At 37.1% G+C, this 23450-nt stretch overlaps 1 long non-coding RNA gene across 3 annotated transcripts in view; it reads left to right on the top strand.

The window, feature by feature from the left end:
- Positions 1–23450, top strand: part of LOC310883418 — a 245831-nt gene that overhangs the window by 28784 nt on the left and 193597 nt on the right. For all 3 annotated transcript variants that reach the window (XR_014573522.1, XR_014573523.1, XR_014573524.1), the window contains exon 2: positions 12677–12793. This is a non-coding gene — a long non-coding RNA (uncharacterized lncRNA). The remainder of the gene's footprint in view (positions 1–12676; positions 12794–23450) is intronic.

Here is a 23450-nt window from a genome sequence, read left to right as displayed (position 1 = left end):
TTACAGAATAGCAATGGATATGCAGAAATTGTTCTTGCTGCAGATGACTCAAAGAGCTGCTGTAGAGGTCCAGGCAAACTTCTCTTGCTACATTCGCTCTGTGGCTACAGATTGAAAGGGCAGCTGAGGTCCCACTGAAGGTCACAGCACACACTTAGAATATTCAAAGCTTTTGAACACAATTTTTTCACCTAGCTCCTGTGGTAGCAAAACCTCAGTTGTAACTAGGTTAGGGATTTGGCTGCTCTGTGTTTGCTGTCAGGGTGAAACAATTATTGCTATCACAATGCTAAATGAGTCAGATGGAGATCAATTGGTGAACAAATTAGCAACAGTATTATCAAGAGAATAGAAAGGTCTGTGATAGTACGCTTTGTTATCATACAGCCCTAGAACAGAAGACACAGAACACATAGATCAAAATATAATTTAGATCTCAATCAAGAGCATCATTGTCATTTAGCTACATTCAGTGAGAGCAGAGAGTAGAGAATTCATCTATATTTCTTTAAGCCGAAATTGTTTTCTTCCAGTATGTGACTGGAAAGTTAGTCAAGTATATTGCTTTATTGGCATATAATTCATGTGCTGACATTATCTCTATTCTAAAAAAGTTAGTAAGCAAAAATCATTCCATAAATTATTTTTTCCTAGTAACTTTTTAGCATGGGTTATTAAAAAACTTGGATTAATCGTCCAAGAAATTGGAACCTAAATGTTCATAAACGTTGATAAATGAGAGCTTTATAATTTTTCTAGTGGGGTTCCTAGAAGTATTCTTAACTACTCACGCTGCTAATGTAACAGTAAATGTTTATGATATGTTGACATGCAGAGATCGATTTAGCATCTCAGGAAACAGTCAGAAGCTGAGGCCGCCCTGTCTGTGCTTGAAACTTGACAGGTGAGGCAGGCAGTCCAAAAGTAATTAATATTTGAAGCTTCTCTCGGGGTCTTTGGGGTACAAAGGATATCTCTTCCTGAGGGAGCCTGTGATGAACTGAAGTGTCTATAGGTAAGTTTGGTTGGTTTTGAAAAGTGTGTTTTTTGTGTGTTTTAATAGAAAAAAAATAAAAATGTTAGAGGTAATGAACTGACACAAACTATTTACAAAGACATTGCACAACACTGCAGGGTGTTTGGCAGGAATCTGGAGAAGCTCCAGTGGAAACAATGGCAACTCCTGTGTTAAGTTGTGCTCCTCCTTTAACTTAAGATATGTAAATAACCTGTATCGTTGTTTGGTGCTAAGGAAGAACTACAATGCAATAGAAAAGATATTCTAATCACTACATCTAATTACGCTGAAATGAGAACTACTGAAAATTTCAAGTGGTAATTATTCTTTTTATTATATTTAATCCAATCAAAGCCAAAACTGCCGCGATCATAGTTTAATATAAAGAAGTCTGATGTAGGGAACATCTAAGAATATGGAACCTTCTGGAGCTTTGGTGCTCTAATATTTGTCATCTTCCTTTCACCCCAAAACACATTGGACAAGCATTTTAACTTACTCAGTGGTTAATGTTTAAAAACTCACGACTTTGTACAAGGCTTCCATATCTTGTTAAATTGGCTCTGTATTTTCTCAACTTAGTTTTATGTGACTTTATGCTAGCTGGCTTTATGCTATACACAGTCTAGGTAATTGCTTACTCGGTGCTAATATGGTTGTGAGCCAGAAAATTTGCATGTTGCTCTTACAGAAAAGGTCCTGTCCGAAATGAGGACTCGGGCTAAACATTTGTGCACACAGTTATATGCAATCATTGCCTGAAAAAGCCATCTAATTATAGTTAGTGCTTTTGCCAAACATTGTTCTAAACTATTAAAACTGCTATAAAACCACACTATAATCCAAGCTAAGCACCCCACGCACTGATATAATCCAGCACAATAGTTTTCTGAAGTAAAACTCTAAAGGGATTAGTTTCTCTGCACACCTGAAGCAGATAAACTGCTTAAGCCTAAACCCTACACAGGACAGCCCTCCCTATGGTACAGATTTTTTCAGAAGAGACCTTATGCAACAGCTTTTCCCTGTCATTTGACTTTATGGAAAGAAAAATGCCGCAGGAATTTGAGAGCCTTTGCAAGTAGGCATTGAGTCAGCTGAGGCTCTAGCCTTGACTGAATCCATAGATTTTTCTGTGTGAAGAGTACAGTGCCTGCTACAAGGCACATATATATAATTCTGTTGAAATCTGAAAGCTGTTCTCTACAGACATCTTCAGAAATGTTACTGAGTGAGGGATGGGGCGAAGGACCATGTTCAAATACTGTCATGGGGAAACAGCTTGAAGTCTGCAACTCCTCTCAAGTGGCATGGCTGCTGTTCCCAAAATTCCTGAATACTTGTCAGACTATAGTTTTTGATTTTTTTTTAATCCTGTTAGCCTGGAAGTTCATGTTTTTCTTCTTGTTTTTCCTTCCTACACTACCTCAGAGCCTTAGAAGGAAAACTTCCCAAAGAACATTTGTAGTCTTACTTCTGTTCCCATCAGTGTAGCCCTCATCTCATCAAGTGTGAGAATGATAGGTAACAAAATATTTGTCCTTCTGGTTGTGAACACATTGGAAGATTCACAACTCTAATGGAAATACATTCCTCACAATACTGATTTATTTTTCACTTCTTGTCAGAGGTCTTTGAAGCACAACATTGAAAGACGTGTTTCTTGTGAAGCAGCTTGCTATTCCCTCTTCCCTCTCTCTTCTTTGTTTTATATCAAGGGTTTGGTACATTTATGATGATACTTTCTTTGTGTTTTTTTTGTTTGTTTGTCTTGTAAGTTCAATTGTCATATGGAAGACAAATTTTGTTGCTCAACTTTATAATAAATATCCTATTTCTTTTTTGGCCAGATTTTTATAGAGCCAGGCGTATAGCTCATTTTGGCTTTCACTGATTAAAATCTGAAAGCACCACCACACTTGGTCTTGTCTTTTCCATGATTTTCCTGTTGCGGTTTGAGGTCTTTCCTCTTTGTAGCTGATGTTGCTTGCTTTAGTCACTGTGTGAGATTTATTTCAAAAACAATGAAGGTGAAGCATTTGCTTTCACGTTGTCACCTGTTGTTTAAATTCCCTTTCCCATATACTTAATTTCTGCAGGGATAGCCGGATCCTAAGGCTGTTGTGGGATCTTTGAATTCATTTGAATGTATGTATTGCAAGAGTTCCTGCTCTTAAAAGCACTGAGGAAAACAAAGGGATAATAAAGATTCTTTAATCTGTGCTTGTGAAATGAATACAACTTACTTGCTCAAGTAAGAGAATCTAATTCTATAGATTTGATTTACTCTGGGACAGCCAGTAAGTGCAGCTCTGCACTACTGGGCCCTGTTGGAAAAAGGGTGGCTTGCTTTCTCTCCTTTCAGGGAGAGAACTTCTTTCTTTGCCTTAGCTCTGGGACAGCTTTTCCCTGGGCTATTTCAGCATTCAGTGTCAGAAGAAAACAATGTTTTCTGGTTAGACTGCAGTGGAGTTCCTCTGAACTTCCTGCTGATTTGTATGCTTTGCAACGCTTGGCTTTTCAGGTTTAACATGCTTAGTACTTTTCTGTTAATTTCCTTTATAATAGGATTTTAATACATAGAAAGCAAACAATCTCTTTGGAATGTTTAAAGTCCTAATCTGTCTGTGTAAATCTCTTATTATCTAAGCATTTTCTAATGTTGATAGTAATTTTCAAAGCATTTTTTATGGCTTTCATGGGAGTTCTGATTTGCATTTGGTGTCTAGGCATGTAGTCATTTAAGTCCGTTATAATGTATTAAGTACGTGCTTATTAGCATGAGCACTCTTGCGGTCTTTTAGTCTGGAAGGTAAGACTGTTGAAGCTCATAAAAGTGGAGAGGTATGAAGATGACTAGAGGTTTTACCAATTGCGAAACTGACCACAGTGAACATAATGGTGGCATGGTATGGAAATATTGGTAGGAATATTTCTTGTAATTTCAGTGGAAGAAAGGTGAGCGAATAAAAGACCGAAGTCAACTTCAGTGGAGTAATAAATTCAGCAACATAATTTGAACTTATTTAAATCTATTTTTCAAGGACTTTAATCAGGAATTATCACTAATGAAATCAATATTTTTCCCTATGCTTTTTGTTGTGTTGCATTTCTCTGCTGCACTCTGGACAGTGCAGGTGTCATTTTCTGTTGACTTCAACAAAATAATTACTGATATTTATGGAAAAGTTCTGGTCTCTATTTTACTCCTATGTTAAATGCATATAAAAAGTCTTGCTTTTTTTTTTTCATGCATGTGCATGCTTTAAACACAATTGTCCCTCACACAGAATGAGTTTCAGGAGTTCAAAATTTAAAGACCTTTTGAAAGATTATCTTAGGCACTGATCTGGGAGCTGACACATCACTACTTGGACCGTACAATCTCTTCTGATTTCCTAAAACACCAAAAAACCCTTAAAGAATTAGCATGTTTGTTTCAGCATGTTCTCTTCTGCAGGGATGTCTGACAGAATTGAATAGAAATTTAGATTTTAAAGCCTCTATGAAGTTAAACTTTGTTACTAACAAGCAATTTAAACAATATAGGGATTTCTGTATAGCATTTCTTCCTCAATTATTTAATAGCCCATAAGACAGCTAAAGTGCTTTTTACTTTGCTCTTTCCATACTGAATAATAACAGCCAAATGAATTTAAAGGACCTGCAAATAAATGAAAAACATTCTTATGCAAAGCTTGATGCCAAGAACTCGTTGCTGAAGCATATGACTGAATCTCGTTACTTAAGCACTAGAAACTACTTTAACTGTAGAAGGTTTTGTCTAATAATGTATAAGCCTTCTGTCTTTGACGTAGAGCCATGACAATGATCTTAGTAAAGGATTATGGGTGTTGTGTTAAGCAGAGGAGAAAGCTACTTTTAATACCACAGTATTAAGCGACCACAGTGAACTCTGTAACAGCACAACTTATCTTAACATGTTTAGATTTAATTAAGCTTAACAACCTGAATTTGTCCTATTTTAACAGGATTTAAAATCAACTATCCAGAGGTTACCAGTTGTGATTTGAATTTGTCTAGAGCCTGCACCAGTGGCTACGTAAGTCACTGAACAGATTACTGTGGGCTTTGGATCAGGCTGATCTGCGCACAGATGCACACCCTGACTTCAGCGTAACAAATGGCAAAATACATATTTCTGCAGCCCTCCTGTTATCTGGCAGCTGTTCCATTAACATCTTTCTGAACCTACAAGACTACTACCCAGTTAATGGCTCATAATGCAGATATGTAATTGTTGACTGTTTCCTGCTAAGTAAAGTAATCTCTGTGCTCTACTCAGTTATTTAACTCTTCATTTTGCATTTCTGGAATACAGATCAGAGCCCAAAAAGGAGGGTTCAGCATCTTCCTTTTATTCAGTGTTAAATCTGCTGGCTGTTGAAATGCATGTTTATAATCCCTCTAAAATATTTTAGAGATAATTGTTTTGGATTTGTCCTAACTATTTTTTCACTATGCCTTAATTTGTGTTGTTGCTCAGTTGATCAAATGTTCTTTTTTTCTCTTTTAAATTAGTGTAAAAACTAGGATATATATTGATGCCTGTTATGTGAGAGAGACTGTCTACCAAAAGGGAAGGTTCTGAAGGAAAGTGTCAAATAGCTATGGATAACAACATCTAGAATAGATCAGCATTGGCAAAGGGGTTCACAAAGGAAAGGTAAACACAACTGGCTGTGTGTCCCAAAGTTTTCATAAGCTGTGAAACTTCCCTTGCAAGTTAATCTGAAGTTTCCTGTTAGAGTGTAGGCCACAACCATCTTTTTTTCTTGTTTTTTCTCCAAGAGAAATTATGTTTAAAAAAACCCACAACACTATAACCCTGCTTCCTAAGCTAAACTGTCTCCATTATTTTGGAAAAGAAAATACAGTAGTCCCTAAAGAAGCTGGAGTACAGATGAGTGCAGGTACTGTTCAGCTCCCTACTGCCTTCCTTTGCTCTCCTTCACTCTGCAGCTTGTAACTCTGTGCCTTGAACTTCTCTGTCAGGAGAGGCTCTCTGTCAGGAAGAGCTTCAGAAATTAAAATCATGTCCCTAGAGACAGAACGGCATACTGAGCAATATAGTTCACTGATATACTAGTACAGAGCATAATGATCAGAAATACGGAACGCTCCTGCTGATCTTTAGTGGAATTTACTATTTATATAAGCTGAAGTTTAATCATTAATGGATGGATATGTGGGGTTTGAATGCAAAAGATACAATAGCTGTCCTAGTTTTTCCTCACTTTTCCTTTGTTTGTGTGTTACATTTGAATAAAATTGGAAGTACATTATTCTGCAGAACTTGCACGCACACACACAAAAAAGTGTATGCATGTACGTTCTCTTCTCAGGAAGAAAACTTTCCAACAGTTTCAAAACCTGATACTTTTGTCTGGATTTTGTGCAGTGTCCTTTCCAATACAGCCCAGCAGAAAACTTGTGTTTTAAATTTGCTATTAAAAAAGACAGTTATTGGAAGCAAGGGATGACATACAGCTTTATCTGCCTGCCTAAACCTCCCCTGTTTGGACCTTGTTTAATCATTGGCTAATTTTTTAAGAAAATAAATTACTGCTATATCAGCCTTGTATACTGAAAGAGTGTGCGTTCAGTGAACACTTGTGAACTGTTGGATTCAAAGTTGAAATTGTTGTTGTCTTTGCAATTCATGTAGCTTCTTTGAATAATTTTCTGCACAAAGCCATTCAGAAATCCCTGAAGGTTTCTGTAACAGCAGGGGTGAGTGCAGTGCTCAGAAAGTAAATGCGCTTTGAAATGATTGAAAGAAGTTTATTTCAGTTGATATATTTCCATAGTGATAAAAGTCCACAAGGTATACAAATTAAGTTAAATTAGTCTAATCGCCTCAGGGCAATGCCAAGCATGATAAAGTGAATGCCCAAGTTTTGTTTCCAAAAGCTCCAACTCGTAGAAACGCTTGTATAGCGTATGCAGTTAAGTGTCTCCCTAACATCCATAACATTTATCATGTTATGATGTGCATTCTTTGCAGTGACCTCTTGACTTCCTTAAGTGCTTTGTAGTAAGACATGATGTGATCCAGTGTAAGCGCTGTGATGTTAGGGGACGGTGATGAGGGGGAAAATATTTACTACCTATTTGTGCAGTATCAACTCTCTACCTCAGAATTCAATTTATCACCATCCTTGTTGCTATGTATTAAAAAAAAATAAAAATAAGCAATTGTCCTCATTTTCCAGGAATGTTGATTTAGCTTTTAATTCAGTAAAATGATTCCATATTCAGCAGAACATGTGCTTACATCCTCTTGACGTTTACTATGGAGAGAAAAAAACTTGATCCAGAGATAAAGGTGCACACTTCCTTGTTCTGTCACAATATTTTTGTGTGGCCTTGAACAAATCAGACTGTTCTGAAGAGCATTTTGGTATCCCTGCTTCACTTGCTGAATGTGTGCTTCTAAAAGCTTTTTAATGTGATCTTCGTGTACCAGCACTCTTTCTTCTTATCTTCACTTACCTTTCTTCTGTTGTGGATGCAGTTGTAACTATAAGCTATTCAAATACTAGGGGAATGAGGGCTTGAGATATCTTCGTATCTTAGGCTTAAGTATGTTTTAAGTATATGCTTATGTACTTTACTGAAAGGGAATCAAAAGCTAGAAAATCTGTAAAATCAGTACCTCCTAATTTTCAGGATAACTTCTTTAAAGTAAAATGTGCATTCCTTAAAAGCCAATTATATTCAGATTTTGTCTTTTATTTTCTGAATTCAAGCTTCTGTGGACATCTAGAGCTCCGTCAGTTATCCTGTGGGGTCTGCTTTGGGGAAACAAAACCAGTTGTGTCAAATTTGTTGAACAAGTCCAATAGTATTGTTTCATGTACGGTACTTAAACTGGTCTGCTGGTGAAAATGGGAAGCACATATGTATTTTTTTTCTGTTATATGAATTCAAATTTAAAGCCTCTAATGTTATTGCTGACATCTTTCTTTATGTTGCAGTGTATGTGTAAAAAGTGTCAACTTCAGATTGGAATGAGTGGGGAAAAAGCTATACACTTGATGATTAGAAATTTAGTGCAAAGTAAAATTTATTGAGAATTTGGGTTAAACTTGGTAAATAGTATGTGCTAGAAAAAAGTCAGGTAGAAGCGTGAAAATGTAAAGCACTTTGATTTGATATTTTGTTAATGTTTCACCTCAAAAACACCAAAAAGTTCCCTTTCAAAAATGAAATTTCTGGAAGTGCCCTGTTCACTCAGAGTTGCATTTGATGTTTTTATACTTGAATTTGAACCATTTGCTCTGCACTAATGTGTTCGTTAAATGTTCTGGTACAAATGGTTTGATAATCCTTCTATTCCCTTATTTCAGCATTTAAACAATGCAATTTTTTTCTAAGGGTTGAAGCGTTTGAGACTTTAAAACAGTCTTTGCTTTGAAAAATAGATTTGAAGTAACTTTCACTGGTGGTTTAAAATCTATGGTGGAAGTTGAGCTCCATTTCTCTAGCTGAAGCAGGCCAGTAGCACCCCGTTTGGATGCAGGCAGTATGGTGGTGCTGAGCACTCTGTCAGGCTTGTTGGCACTCTAATGTAAAGCCAGATGATGCCCCTAGGGACACAAGAGCATGAAGTACATCACTGGCGATACAAGAGAGAGCTTTATAAATTGCAGAACTGCGGTTACTATTTTAAGCAGCAAATTAAAGCTGCCCATTAAAAATGTTGTGAAATACGATGTTATCTTCAGGTTAGAACAGCTTTCTGATGACATGATTTTAGTTAGGTTGGAGAATTTCAGCCTATTGTTAATACTCATCATCCAGTAATTGAAGATGGATATATCATTAGATTTTAACAGTTTTTCAATAAAAATACATTTAATTCAATGTACAGTAATCAAATCCCTTCTCACTTTGAATTAAAATGATTGGTAAAGCCTTGGTTTGCAATTAAATGTAAAAAGGCTTCTGAGTTCACAAAAGGCTGATATGGAAGATACTAACTGTTTGTCTAGGTATCTTTCAACACTTAAAAAAAAAAAACAACAACCAAACAAACAAAAACCCCAAACTAACAAGCAATCAAAGCCAAAAACCCAACAATTACAAGACTTCATTTCTGCATTCAGAAATGTATGTACTATTGGTGTTTTTCCCACAGAAAAACTGCAATGTGATGTTGTACATACAGTGCTATGGTAGTTCTGTTTTCCATGCATAATTGGATGACTGATTTAAATAGCATCTCTCAGTGATAGGAGAAATAAATAGGCAAACACACAATTTTCTTCTTTACTCTTGGTAAGTGGATCTGTCATTGAAATGATGAGGTTTTTCTAGTGCAAAGAGAAGCAAATATTCTATTTGAGAATACGATGTGATTGTGTGAGTTTTTGGTAAATATTTGAATTGGATTACTGGTCAGCTGTGACTGTACTGTGAAGAACAAGACAATATTTGAAGTGCACTCATCTTGGAGTTAATGTTGCGTTAGTCAGAATCTTTCAGGATGGTAAACTGGCGTTTTGTTGCTCTTAGCTTACAAGTTTGGCTCGAGAACCTTCCTGCATACCGGTGGCTTTTGATTCCCACCTCTGGAGGCATGTTTTGTACCTTCACCACATAGCTGAGGAGCTGCAGTTTTGTTTGGGCTTGATCACTGTTGACCTACATTCTAGCTAGATTCAGAGATGATTTGAGAATTGTCTCATGCAGGAATGCCCGTTGCATTTTCTAGGTTTATAATCAGTGATTTGATGAATCTTCTAACACAATGACTGACCTTTCTTCTCTCACAGCTCCTCCAGAAGTAAATTCCTCAGGCTGCTAGCCTGCCATGCACGTCACTTTTTTTTGTTTATTTTATCATTAAACATATGCTGAAATGTAGGGTAGGACAGATGTTTGTGTGAGCTGGATATATGGCGAAGGTACCAGCAAAGTTGTTCTCCCTGGGCATTCCTGTGCTGTTCCACCGAAAGAGAGCTCTTAGGAAGCTTCTATATCATCGCCATGATCAATAGCACTGGTTCAAGCCCAAGTATCCAATACTAGTTCCAAATGATAGCAGTTCTCAAGTACATCACAATTTCAAACATTATTTCCGGAATGTATCTTAATCTAACTCCTGTGGTATTCAATTGTGCGGCTAACTAAAGCCTCAAAGAAAGAAAGAAAAGCTGTGGTGTAAATATGTAAAAACAATTCAACAGGTGCTCCACTATCTTTTTAGCTAAATTGTTTTGTAAATGTTTGAGTTATATAACTGCAGCAGGCTTAGCTGAAGAAGCAACACTCTAAATTCCTCCTCAGCTAAACTTGTCTAGGAGGCACTGGTGCCTGAGACATAAAACCATTTCTAATTAAATTGGAAAAATTCTTCCTCTTTCTTCCTTTGTATTTGTCTGCTGAGCAACAAATCTCACTCGTGCAGCTTCTTTCTACGTGGCTACAGTAAATCTAAACCTTTTTTAGAAGCAAAAGTTTATCTTGTTTGCCTTTAAAGATCATAACATTTAAAAAGTAATTTGGTTCCAGCAGGAGCTGGGCTGGATTTGTCGTCTTTTATTTTTTATTGATTGCTGTGAGGTTTATGACTTGGGAAACATGAGAAGGAAGAAATGTGGTGATTACTGTTTTTAAGTGATGATGAAGAGGAGAAAAATGCTTGCACTGTTGACCGAAAATGTTTGAGAACAAAAAATTTCAGTTCGGATATTTCAATATGCAGGCACATTTATAAAGCATGAATCGGTTATTAAAAATCAGATCTAGGTTTTGTGAGTTAAGAGGATTCATAAGCTAATGTTTTAACTGATACCAGCTTTATTCATCTCTCTGACTTACGATTTTCAAAGTGGTTGCACTTGCCTTTTTGAGCTAAGGTTGTGCCTCTTTTGTGTGCTTTGACTGAATCAGTGTCCCAGAAAAGCATTAAAGGGATGCTGCATAGCTGGAGGATCACTTTTTGAGGAAGATGCATGTTGAGATCATTATAAAACACCCCGGCTTTTCACAAGAATAGGAGATGTTTGGAGCTCTAGTTCCACCTTGTATATTGCTTTTAGCCAATGGATATTTTTCAGTCTGTCAGTAGTATACAGAATGTGCAGTACAGTAGCAAATTACTGCTGTGTCCCACTTTATCTTGATGCTTTCAAGGATACGAAGTGTCCATTCTCTCTATTTTTCTTTCAAGTATTTTGCTTTCTAATAATAAAGGACCACTCTCCCTTTATTTCTAAGGGATGTTTATACTCTGTTCTTGCTTGAATCATTCCTCAAGGCTTCAGCAGACCTGAAGTAGACCTATCCTAGACCACAGCTATTCTGACCCCTAAATACATTTGAAGGGTCCAGGCATAGTGTGCACTGAAATCAATCCAAACTACTTTTGTATGGCCAACAAAGCTTCCCCAGTCTCAGAGTAAGCAAGAGAGACATGTTATGTTAAAAATAAAATGCAAATGTCTGAGTTATTTGAATATAATCGCTTTATTAATTTAACTGTCTAACAGATACTGATGACAGTGTAATAATAAGGTCCAAAATGTTCTTTCTCATTAAAGGGATTAATGAACTCACATCTTAAGAATTTCATTTTAATTAATTAGGAATAACTTATACAAGAGAGAGAAGTGCCAAAAAAAAAATATCCTATTGAGGAGTGGAAAATTAGTAAATCTGTTAATGAAGGATGCCAGATGCCAAGGCTTTCATGAAAGGATGCCTACAGTTTTCTGCTTCATGTGTAGAAAGCTATTGGGTGACTGGATATTTTGAAAATTTCAGCACCAAAGGCATTCCCACTCATTGCTATCATATATGCTGAATATTATGTAATCTCTATAGCAAGCACAACAGGCACTTGCTTCAAGACAAAAATGTTATCCCTGCACATAGGTAATGCATTAAAATGTGATATTGCAATTTTCAGTTGATTTTTTTAATCAGTGAACTGATAAGGGTTTATTAGTAATATAGCTTTAAATTTCTCCATAGTTTCAGAAAGTTGAAAAACTGAACACAATTATTTTCCTTGAATTGTGAAGTATGGATTCCTCTCTTGAACTCTAGATCCTTCAAAAATTAAATTTCTAAAGCTGTACTTCCAAAACACTCACTTTATAACTAATCATGCTCTCAATTTCTAAAAAAAAAAAAAACAAAAAAACCGCTTGCTGCCACTACACTGTTTTTTTTTGTCTTTCAGAAGTTAACAAACAGTACAATGGAAACAGTAAGCATATTGCTCTAAGGAAGCAATTTCAGTTATGAGAGCGTTCTGATCTCTTACATCCAAACTGAACATTCATGACTGACTGAAAATGAGCAAACTATATCATTTTGTTTTATGCTTCGTTGGTTTAACTTCCTTCAGCTGTCATACCTGGAATTCAGTATGTGTTGGCTTCAGAATCTTGTTAATGTCAAAAATAACTAACTTGGAACTGCCAAAACCACGATTGATATGTAAACAGATAAGTCTTAAATCTTCAGGAAATGCTGAGAGAAGTAAGTTAGGAGCGAGTGGTTTGCAAACAGATGGTTTATTGAATTAAGATCAGTCTGCAATGTTGCTACAGAGTTAGGATAGTGCCTAAGGAGTCCTTACTGGTACTACAACATTTTTTTTTTTAATATTGCATGCTGTAGGTTCACTTAAGGAAAGATGCTTCTAGCTGGAATTGGAATGGACAGAAGAGCAGCAGACTAACCTGAGAGAAAAGGGCAATGACTTTCCTGAAATTAAACGGCAGCTTAATGACACAGGTAGGAACAGGGTTTAAACCATCTGTTTTTTTTATTCTTGTGCTGTGAGAGAGATGCTAGGCACCTTTCAGACAGTATTTTATCTTGCATAGTGGCTGTTTCAACGTTGTTTTTGGCTTCTGCCTGGTTTTCTAGACCTGGAAATTGTGCAGTAACCAATATGTTGTGCAGGCGATACGTGCAAGTCAGGATGAACATGCGTTTGGTAAGAATAGGCTGTCCTTCTTGGGGATGTTGCCTTTATACATCAGGAATGAATGCTATTTGGGCTGAAAATTCTTTCTCAAAACACTTTGGTTGAAATCAAAAAGAAAACTTATTGCACATAAATGGAGTTTACCGCAACAGATAATTTATAATTATTTTTACACTCTCTATAGAATGCATAGCTATACGTATATATTTTTAGAAACTAAAGCGTTCTTTGAAATATTTACAGATCGCTGTAGATTTCAAAGGCTTTTAATGTCATGCTAAGGTAATACACAAGTGTGCAAGCAAAGAAAAGTTAAATTCAGACTCATCTCAAAGAGTGATAGGATATGGTCACAAAAGTTTTGTAACGGTAAACTTGCATGTGGTCAAGAGGATAGAATAATAGACTGGAAACTGGGAAGCCTGCTTTTTCCTTCTAATCTGCTTGCTTCATAGTTCAGAAAACTGTTTTATGGATTAAAAGCTCTTCTGAGCAAAACCTCTTTCGTACTGTGTATTTGTCTGTATAAACACACATTATGTGCTCATCACCTTTTTCTTATGGCCTGTTGGTCTGACGGTTACAATAACAACAAAAGACAGGAAGGACTGTGTAAGCTTTTAGGCAGAAGCTGTGTAGTATGGGTGAAAGAAAGTAACTAAAAGAGTAGATTTACAGCTCTAACATTCAGTCCTATGTCGTAATAACATTCCTGGTGCAGTCTTAGAAGAAAGAAGTGCCAACAAGCCTTTATGTAGGGCTGGAGTATTTGTGCTTTCTTTCTTGTAATGTTGAGTAATCAGCATTACAATATATTTTTTCTTGTCCATTCTAAATGCCAACTAGAGGAAAACTGTGCTTTTTAGGCAGGCAAATGTAATTTTGAATATGTCGTTGAGTTCAATAACACTGGTCATTTTGACAGACAGAAGAAAATTAGATGGGCGACAAAGCATAATGATAGGTGCTGAAGAAACTCTTTCCCTAACGTTCATGCAGTGTTTGGGAAAAGAACATAAATTGGTGAAACCTGGGCAGTTTTTAGCAAATTGAGGGTGAGCAAAAGACAGAGCACAGTGCCACCTAGTGCCTTCGGCAAAATCAGAGTATTCTCAATCAACTTTCAGGCGGATAGGAATTTCATATATTTTCACTTATTTTTTTTTATTTTAAAGTGGAATCAATGTGTTAGAGTAAAAATCAGGGGGTGGGGCCCTCCATCGGGGGAAGGTCTATTCTGACTTCCAGGGAGAACTGCCTGAGTGTAAGAAACGTTGTCAGTTTGAGTAGATCCCTCCCAAATCCCTTCTTACTGTTGAAATCTGGGGTGTCACCTGGGCAAAGAGAATGGTGCTATGTATCAAATCTCAGTAAAAATTTAATTTCCCAAAGAATGTTAGAAACCATGCTTACATTAAGGCAACCCCCAGCACAGAGTTAGCCTCCTGCTGAGAGGCCAGGTCTGCAGGTCCACCTGTAAGCCTCATGGCAGTCAAAACTTTGCACCCTATTTTATCAGTCTTTTTTCATGAACATGATGGAGTATATGTAAGAAATTATGTGAAGAGAGGGTGAATATTATATAAAAGTACACCGCAGTATTGTTAGTAGTGTGACGTTTGTACTGGGAATCACAGATCAAGTCTGCTCTTTGGGTTGAATTGTCCTCTGGACCTCTTCCTCCCTTGACTGTGGAAAGAGGTGGAAGTGACTGTCTCCTTTTGTTTCTCAGGTGAGTGGAATGAATCCCAAACAGAGAACATATCTGGTTTTGTATACATATGTATGCATATATTATGTTAGGCTGCTTCAAATGTTCAAATTTCACATGTATTTTTGCATGTCCAAGGCAGAGGAAGCAGTAGCTAGGTGACTGCATATAGAGCAAATACAATAGCTCAGTCCTGTGTGTTATTGTGGGATGATAATATTCATGTGGTATTATAATAAGACTGGCAGAATGACAATCTCTACACTTTTCAAATTCAAAGGAAATGAGACAAGCTTGAAGCACCTCATAAAATGCAATCCTGTTTCACTAGCAACAAAGGAGTATCTTTGTCATCTTGGTAATGCTTAAGGATTAGAAGTTACCTCTCATATTAATGGATCTCATCTCCCCAGAAATGAGCTAGTTAGAAGTGAAGTAGTGGAAGATCTCTGAATATAGTACTAAGGAGTGAATTTGCTTAGAGATGAGTTTAAAAGGAGACCTTGGCCAAAGACATCTTAGTTTGGATATTTACTCTTAGAATCTTTACAGTCAACTCCCCTTGGACTGTCTGCATTTCAGTGCTCTGAAACTTGGGAAAATAAAAAGTCATAACTCTTCTTTTTTGTGGTTAGATCTGGTTCAAGTAAGGGAGACTAATCTTTATTGTAATGCCGTGAAATTGTAAGCTGTGTGTAATATAGTATTAAAATAAGTGAAACTGCTCTTTCTGAGGAGTCTAAAGTGGTTGTGTGTTAACTACTCTGCCAAAGGTTTAATTTTAACTTTATTGCTTATCAGAACAACAGAAAGGGAAAAAAAAAGTTATAGCAGTTTACTTTCCACAAGTTATGCACTAAGTTAATTCTGTTGTGATTTTTGTAGAGTCCTGCTATTTGATACCTGCTATATGTATTATTCATCCAAACTATTGTAAAACTCCAAGGCTTCCATAATCTTAGCAGTGAATGTCACTGCTTTAAAAAAACAAAACAAAACAAAAAAAAACCACAACACACAAACAAAAAAAGCCTGACTTCTAGCTATCTGTTATCCTCTCACTCCTTCTGTACAAGGGCAGAAGCAATATGAAGGTGGGTGATCTGTCGGACAATATGGCTAATGTACAGTCCAAGGGAACAATAAATGAGTAATAAAATTATTCATTACAATTGTTCGGTATATGTTTAAAAGCAATCAAAAAATCTAGGAAAAAAGTACAGTAAGGTCGCAGAATAAAAGTGTGCACCCTTAGTATCAACCCCTTTAGCTACCTCATTTAAAATAAGCAGCTTTGAAAAAGAAAATAAGAGGAAAACTGCTTAAGAAATTTCAGTTTCCTAAATTACCTTCCTGCCTTGATTGGTTGCACCAGTAGTGAGATCAGAAGAACTTAAAAGATGTTAATATATTTTTCTTATTGCTTAATTTACTGAAATTAAATTTTTGTTCTTGTGACCTTTGTCATTCACTCTTCACCCCCATTTGCATTTATCAGAGTTCTTTAGTCAAAGTACAAAGTGAAAACTGCAGCACTAATTAAAAATGATCAGATAAAATAGATGTGCATTAAATAGGATGGATGAGTCTTTCATTTGCTCTGCCTTGAGTGCCAGAGCCCTGAAGCACTCCAAGAGTCCTCTTCGTTTCTTGTTCAGTCAGCCCACTGGATGCTCAGACAGCCCTTGCTCATGGCACATAGCTTGTGGCCTTAATTAAATCACAGATGGTAGGTGGTTGTCCCCTTAAAGAATCAATTTGACTTCTTTTCATCTATTAGTTGGTTTGTATTTGAGGGCTTTGATACGTCCTGGAGACTCACATCTACCTTATTACAAAGATCTCCTGGAATAGCTCCGTTAATAGATGGGCGGTATTGCTGAAAATGATCTTGACTTTATGTAATTGGAAGTTGTAATGTGTCATTGGAGATGGTCTGAGGTTTGGCAAATTAAGGGCTTTGTTGATATCACTTGTACCTCCAGGCTTTGCAGAAAAATAAGTGTAAGTATGCTACTAGAATCACCCATTACATATTCTGTTACTACAGTATTTTAAAAAGTGAAATCAAGGATTCTAGAGTCTAAAGCTGTGGATGGTATCAGTAAACCACTTCAGTTGAACCGGGGCCCTGAACTCCTGCTCGAAGGCATGTTTTATAACAAGTTAAATGCTAATGAGAGTGGGCTTGTTACGTAGTAGGGTTTCACCTTCTTTTGTACTCTCTGCTATGCTGTTGCCTGACTCTGAGCCCTCGCGTTTGTATTTTATATGGATTAAAGCTATTGCATTTATTCCTTAGGAAATACCTGGAGCATGAAAGCTGTTATATTAAATTAGTTCATTACAGTATTACATGCATAACTGCATAAACATCCATTTGGTCCTTGCTTTGATCACCTCTGATCTTGGCTTTTACTGCCACTGACTTCTACAAGCCTTTTTTTCTCCCCTAGCGTCTTTTTTAATTCTAATTTGAAGTTGTCAAGAGCAGGTTCTTTTATTTCCCATGATAATGGCTTGCCTAGTTTTTTAATAGTTTTGAACTTAAATCAGTTTTACTGGGGGCATTTTTACATCAATGTTGAAAAGGCATTGATGTACTGGCAGTGTTTTACTGCTGCTGTGTGTGATTCACCTGGAAAAGCACCTTTGCCTGTCACTGAAGGGCACTGCATAAATGTAATATAATATTATTTATTTATTATCATAGTACTACATTGCAAGCTACCTCCAGAATACATCAGTAACCAACCTACCTTGTCAGTTTTATCATCCCAATTTTCTTTCCTTTTTCTCCTTGTGTGTTTTCTTTACTTATGACTCCTTGTAGCATTGCTGTGGTCTTACTCGTTAATTAAGTGCTAGCATCTTGTACTGAATCTACCTGTTTTATCACTTTGGGTCATTCATTTATTAGTTTATACTTTTTTAATGGATGTTTAGAACCAGCAGAAACATTTTAGTCTTGCATTTGCAAATGTCAAGATTGTGTTTCTAATCTTAAAGACTTATTGTACTTGCTGTTGAATCCCAGTAATTTATCACATAGTATTACATTTCACTTATTCACTTATGGTATGCATGGTTAAAGCAGATAATAGGTTACAGCAGACAACAAGCAGATTTCCCTAGTTAATATCTGAAAACGTTGGCTAGAAAACTAGTTGTTAGTAGCGTCAGACTAATGAAATGTTAGATGCCTGGGGATTGAAAGCCAAGAGCAAACATGGTGGGGAAAAATGTAGACCTTGAGCTTGATTGACATGGTGCATGTATTGCTTGAAGCTGCAGAAAACACTTCTCAGATTTTCTGAGATCTTACATATGGTAGTAAAAATGTGGCTTTTTCCATGACCAGTCCTAGGATTGTCCTTAAAATAAGCTACAGGTCTACCAAATAAGTAGACATGTCAAACCTGTAAAAATGTGCTGGGAACACTCATTCATTCTAGCTGTAACAGTGATCGTGAAGAAGACAGCATAATACTGCTCCAACATCACTCCTAGTGAAGGGATCAGCAGACAATGCGGTAGTGGGTGTCTGAAGGGGAAGAGCATACATTTTAAGTTTGAGTGAACATGTTAAGCCAGTTTCAAGTGTTTATATAGGCACGACTTCAGGTGGAGGTTAAATAGGGCTGTCCTCACTTCTGTTCTTCTGGATGGTCACTGCAGTGAGGGCAGATCTCCCTGATGGAGGGAGATAGTTCTCAGAGCCTAACTCATTGGTCCTTAAACTAAATGATGAGATAATCTCATTGCTTTTATTTTGATATCTCTTCACCTGCTGAAGTGATTCAGTTTGATAATACAAAGTGCAATGGGTTTAACACATTTCTTAAATGAACAAGGAAACCGGCTGATATAAGTTCAGAAAGTAAATATCAAAGCTTTCTTGTTGTGGCACTTCTACTGGTGAGATAAAGCATACAATATTAAGCTATGACATTACATCCTGACAATATAATGAAGTACTTAGTGCAGTGTTGTAGAGATTTTACTCTGCATCTTAATCTTATTTTATCTATATTCATTATTAGTCAGGTTAAGTTCAAACAAAGAATGTTATTTTTGGCTCTGAGGATTTTTTTTATTTATTTTTATCCTAGTGACGTGAAATCTGAAGGAGGTTTCTTGTTTCATGTAGCATTTTCCTTTTAAATGGTAGGGAAAGGTGCCATTGCAGTAGATGACAGAGTTAATGCAGTATGGACTGAACTGTGTTACTGAGGAAAAAAACATCTCATGCAGTATAATGTGATGTGTAGTTTTAGATAATTTCCTCTGGCTTTTGTAACTGCTGTGCTACAGTGCTGAAAGTATGAGTACAAATTTCCACTGGATATTGTCTGGCAAAGCTGAGACTATGGAGTGGGAAAAGAAACCTCAAACATGAAAAAAGCTTTAGAGATGAATGGCTTTAATACTTTTGTGAACCATTCTAAATCTACTCATACTAGAAATGCATGCAATTATCCATAAAATAAATCGTCTTTGTCTCATAATTGTCTTAGCTAATTACCTTTTTAGCAAATTAAAAGGTGAGAAGACTGAATACTTATGTCTACATTTCTTCAGCAGTGCTTGCTTATATTGTTCCTTTGTTCATTGATGTGAATCTCCAGTTTAAAAGTGTTAGATTTCCATTTTTTCCTGGTACCCCAAGCAAAGCCGGGCTGTGCAATCTCTGCTGCCTGTAAATAGGAGTGTTCTATAATTGATGAGATCCACAGGTCTCTCTTTTTACAGTACTCTTTCCAAATGGGAGAAAATGCTCCAAATAAAAGCTGCTTGCAATTAAAAATCATATCACACCTTTACAATGCTTGCAGTGCCCTCAGGGCTGGTTTTCTTTTCTACCAAAGCCGAAGACTGACTGGATTGAAAAGAAAATGTGTATTACAGGACTGGAAAGAAGCACAAGAAAGCTTGTTTTATCACTAAGTGAAACATATGAGAATGCCTGTAGAATTAACTTGGTTATCCTGCCTTAACAATAAACCTTTTAAGCTCCAGAATTTGCACAAGTCCTGATCTATGAATAGGAAAAAAATTAACAGCTAGAAAGATAGAGATCTAAGCTGCTTAGAATTGGCTCATCTTGTTTGGATAAGATTTATCATAACAGCATCCCAGCCGGGAGGCAGAACCATAGCAGCACTACCAATGTTCTTGCTGTTTTCCATTTCTCTGGCAAAACTTCCAGATAGATAACAAAGGAGTTAGAAAATGACATGAATTTAAAAATGTGACTCTTTATTGTCTGCCTGTGAAATGATACAATGTGCCATGTAGTATTCAAAAACTTACAAAGTATAATTGCATGTATCTGACTGTCAGCAACTGTTTTGTAATCATCTTGAGAACAAACACACATAGGGGCACATTCTGCCCAAGTCTTGTTCTGCTAATTAGCAATACCTCGGAAGTTCATTTCAACAAAAGAACTCCAATTTTTGATACCCCTGAAAAGGGTCTGCACTCCAAGTGAATTAGGGAGCTTTTTCTATGCAGTTTGTTCAGTTTAAAACTTGAACAGAAGAAATATGAACATGTTTTCAGGCTTGCCCCAGAGCACTCCTGTTGTTCTGGCAATCCACGTGGGAAGCAGGGCTCTCTACCACTCACTGCCTGAAATAATATTCGTTGAAGAAGAAATCAGCATCCCAGTTAACTTACTTCTGTTATTATTCCTACTTCAAAGCTGTATCAGAATTATTGTGTGATCATTTGCTCTGTACTATCTGCACAGATACATCCTCTCTGACTTCCAGAAGCAAATGCAATAAGGTAGAAAGAATCATCTTTGATCCTTTCCCACTGGATTACAGGATAATTTGTTTGGCCTTTGAACATGCATTGAATTATAGGAAGGCACGTGATAAGTAATTGCACTGAGAAAACCCCTATAATCTACTCCCCAGAAGGAAAACAGCACTCTGGTTTTCGTTTATATCTCCAGACCACCCAGATTAACCCAGCAGTAAATGCCCCCTGTATTCAGTTAAGAGGCTTTTGGGCCTGGATGGGAGAGGAGTTAGAGGTTACCTGACTGGGAGCCTGGGTCAGTGCTGCAATATAGGTCACCTAAGTCAGTGTTGGTGCAATATAGATTGCATAATATGCCATAAAGATTGAGTACTGCTGTTCCGCAGATAGCACTTGTATGGTCCTTTCTCTCTTTATGTAACTTCAAGCAGAGTTCTGCCCAGGGAGCTTTGTACCAGATTGGCAATTTTTTTCTTCCCCTGTTGTGTTTGAGACTGAAAATTTGGTCAATCCAAGGAAGGATTGAGATAAGGCAACAGAATACCCATATGAAACATAATCCACTACAGAATCCTGATACTAAAACCAACCACATAACAGTATGGAAAATACTCAGTGCCCTGGAACTCCCCTTTAGCTAGAATTGTAAAAGCTATTTGAGCTTGGAGGAAAAAATCTGCCTCCTTTGCGCGTCCCTATTCCTACTCCTTATTTAAAGAGCTTTGAGCCAGTGCGCCTAGAGGGTACAAATTAATTAAAATCAGTAAAGGTTTTAAAACATGAAGGTGATGCAAAACAATGTTAGAGGCTGGATTCTCCGGTGGTCCGAGCTAATACATGTCAGTGACTTCAATTAAGCTATGCTAGTTCCCTTAACATCAAAGGATTTGGCTGTAAGACTTTGTGATCTATCCAGGGACCTTCTGCTTAAGAAGCCGTTGAGCCAGAGAACTACTGAGGACAGAGTGAAGGTTTCTGAATTGGTATGTCAAGACTAGTGGTTTGGCCAATGTCTTCTTTTTTTTTTTTTCAGACCAAACCTTTTTTTCTTTATTTTTTTTTCAAGGGGGGAAAAAGACCATTTTGGGCTAAGGTGACGCTCTTTTGTATTTCTCATTTGGCTTACCTTGCAAGTCTAGTCATCTCCATTGGCCCTATTAAAAGAAAAATTGGAAACATTTTTTTAAACAAAATTCCGAATAATTTAGTAGCTTTTTTTCATATTCAGATTGTGAGCCCTTCCTTCATCCATTCTGGCTTGCTTGACAGGGGCTTATAGGAAATCTGTTTCAGAGATCTCCCTTATGCTGGCGTTCCCTGGCCTGAACTTACTTTGGTTGCTATTTGTCACTTCTGTCAGACTCTGTCAGTATCTGCATTGCAGGAGCAGTAGCTCTGTCTAAGGGTCTCTTTTTTCACCCCAATAATGCCATGTTCTTCATGTTGTTTAGTGTGGGTTAATACTGCAGTTCCAGCTGCATGCCTGGGGGGCAGGCAGAGCTGGATGGCAGCTGCAAACTAGGTGATATTAGATTTGATACATGCATGATCATAAGGTACGTAGGATATCCTGGTGCTTTGAGCATGTGATATGTTTTCTAGGAGGTATTCCTGACAAGTGTGTTTCTTTGCTGCTTTACTCTGATGTACAGTTCAGAAGACAGAGAGGAATTGTTGGGTATAAAAGAGCAAAGGGGACAATCAAAGAAGATTTCCTTGGTTTGTTAGATTTCTCCTTTGCTTTCACTTTATTGGCCTCCTTCTTAGCTAAGTGCTGTAAGAAAGCAATGATAAACTATAACTGAAGAAGAGAGGGGTCCTAGGTAACACTTTATTCTGTAAAAACATGTGCTTCTTCCAGCTCAGTGTCACTTTCATGAGAGTATCTGCAATCAAGAAATAATAGTACATCTCTTTTGTCAGTTAGCTGTCTGCTTCAAGATATGAGTCCAGATGTCTACCAGAAAACAGATGTACAAACTACAAAAAAATACATCAGCTACATTATTCAGTGAGTAACAACATAAATTCTGCTATATCTCTCTATGCATTAAAACATGTCTGCTTTTTTTCACTCAAGAAAGCACTTCTGTTCAGAACAATGACATACCACTTTGTTTTTGAAATCTCCATAATTTCCTTGGCTAATAAACATCCTAATACTTATTTGAGGAGAGTTATGGCATACTCCTGTTCAGAAGCCATCTGTTTGTTTATACACAGATATTCTGTGCTATCACTTCTTGTCAGTTTTGTTATTCCAATTTCTTTTTCTCTCACTATTTACAGTCTTGAGAGGCATATTACTTCTTGTTTTGCTGACCTAATGTTAATACTACATGAAGATTTTGAACCTTTAAATTTGACAAATATGAAGGCGCTGTGTCTCTTAAAGGTCTAAAAGAAAGAAATCCAGAAAGTGACAGAAATGCAGTGACAAATACTGGCTGTCTTAGAGATGCCAACAAGAAGTTATCAAGACTAATGAAAAATCAGTATCATCAAATACATTTGCATAGTACAAACGAGTAGAAAAGCCAGTGACAGAAATCTCTCGGATAGCGAAGGATGAAGAGAGGCATGAAGTTGGTGGTCCAGGCCTCACATTCATCCTAGAGAGCCTTGGATGGCCGGACAGAAGGCCTCTATACTTCCACTGGCATATCTACGTGGTGGGAATAGAGAGAAATGATATGAAGTCATGCGGTCTATCTTCCCCAAAATACCCAACCTTGGGTGCCCAAGATGTGTGGAAGCTATAGATCCAACTGAGAGGAGGGGAGAACTGATACTAACAAGCCTGTATCATGTAGCTTATTTACACTTATGGATTTCCTTCTTCAAGCTAAAACCAAGGTCAGGATAACAGCGTTAAGCAAGTCAAATAACTTAAGCACTGTGACCGGTAGTAAGAAGCTACAGAGCGTGGGTTAGTAAGGTAAGACTGGAGTTATTAGGGACCAGTGCCATTAATTGGC

The sequence above is a fragment of the Anser anser genome (assembly GCF_964211835.1).
Source record: "Anser anser genome assembly, chromosome: 18".
Classification (NCBI taxonomy): Eukaryota; Metazoa; Chordata; class Aves; order Anseriformes; family Anatidae; genus Anser; species Anser anser.
This window is presented reverse-complemented; position numbering and strand designations above follow the sequence as displayed.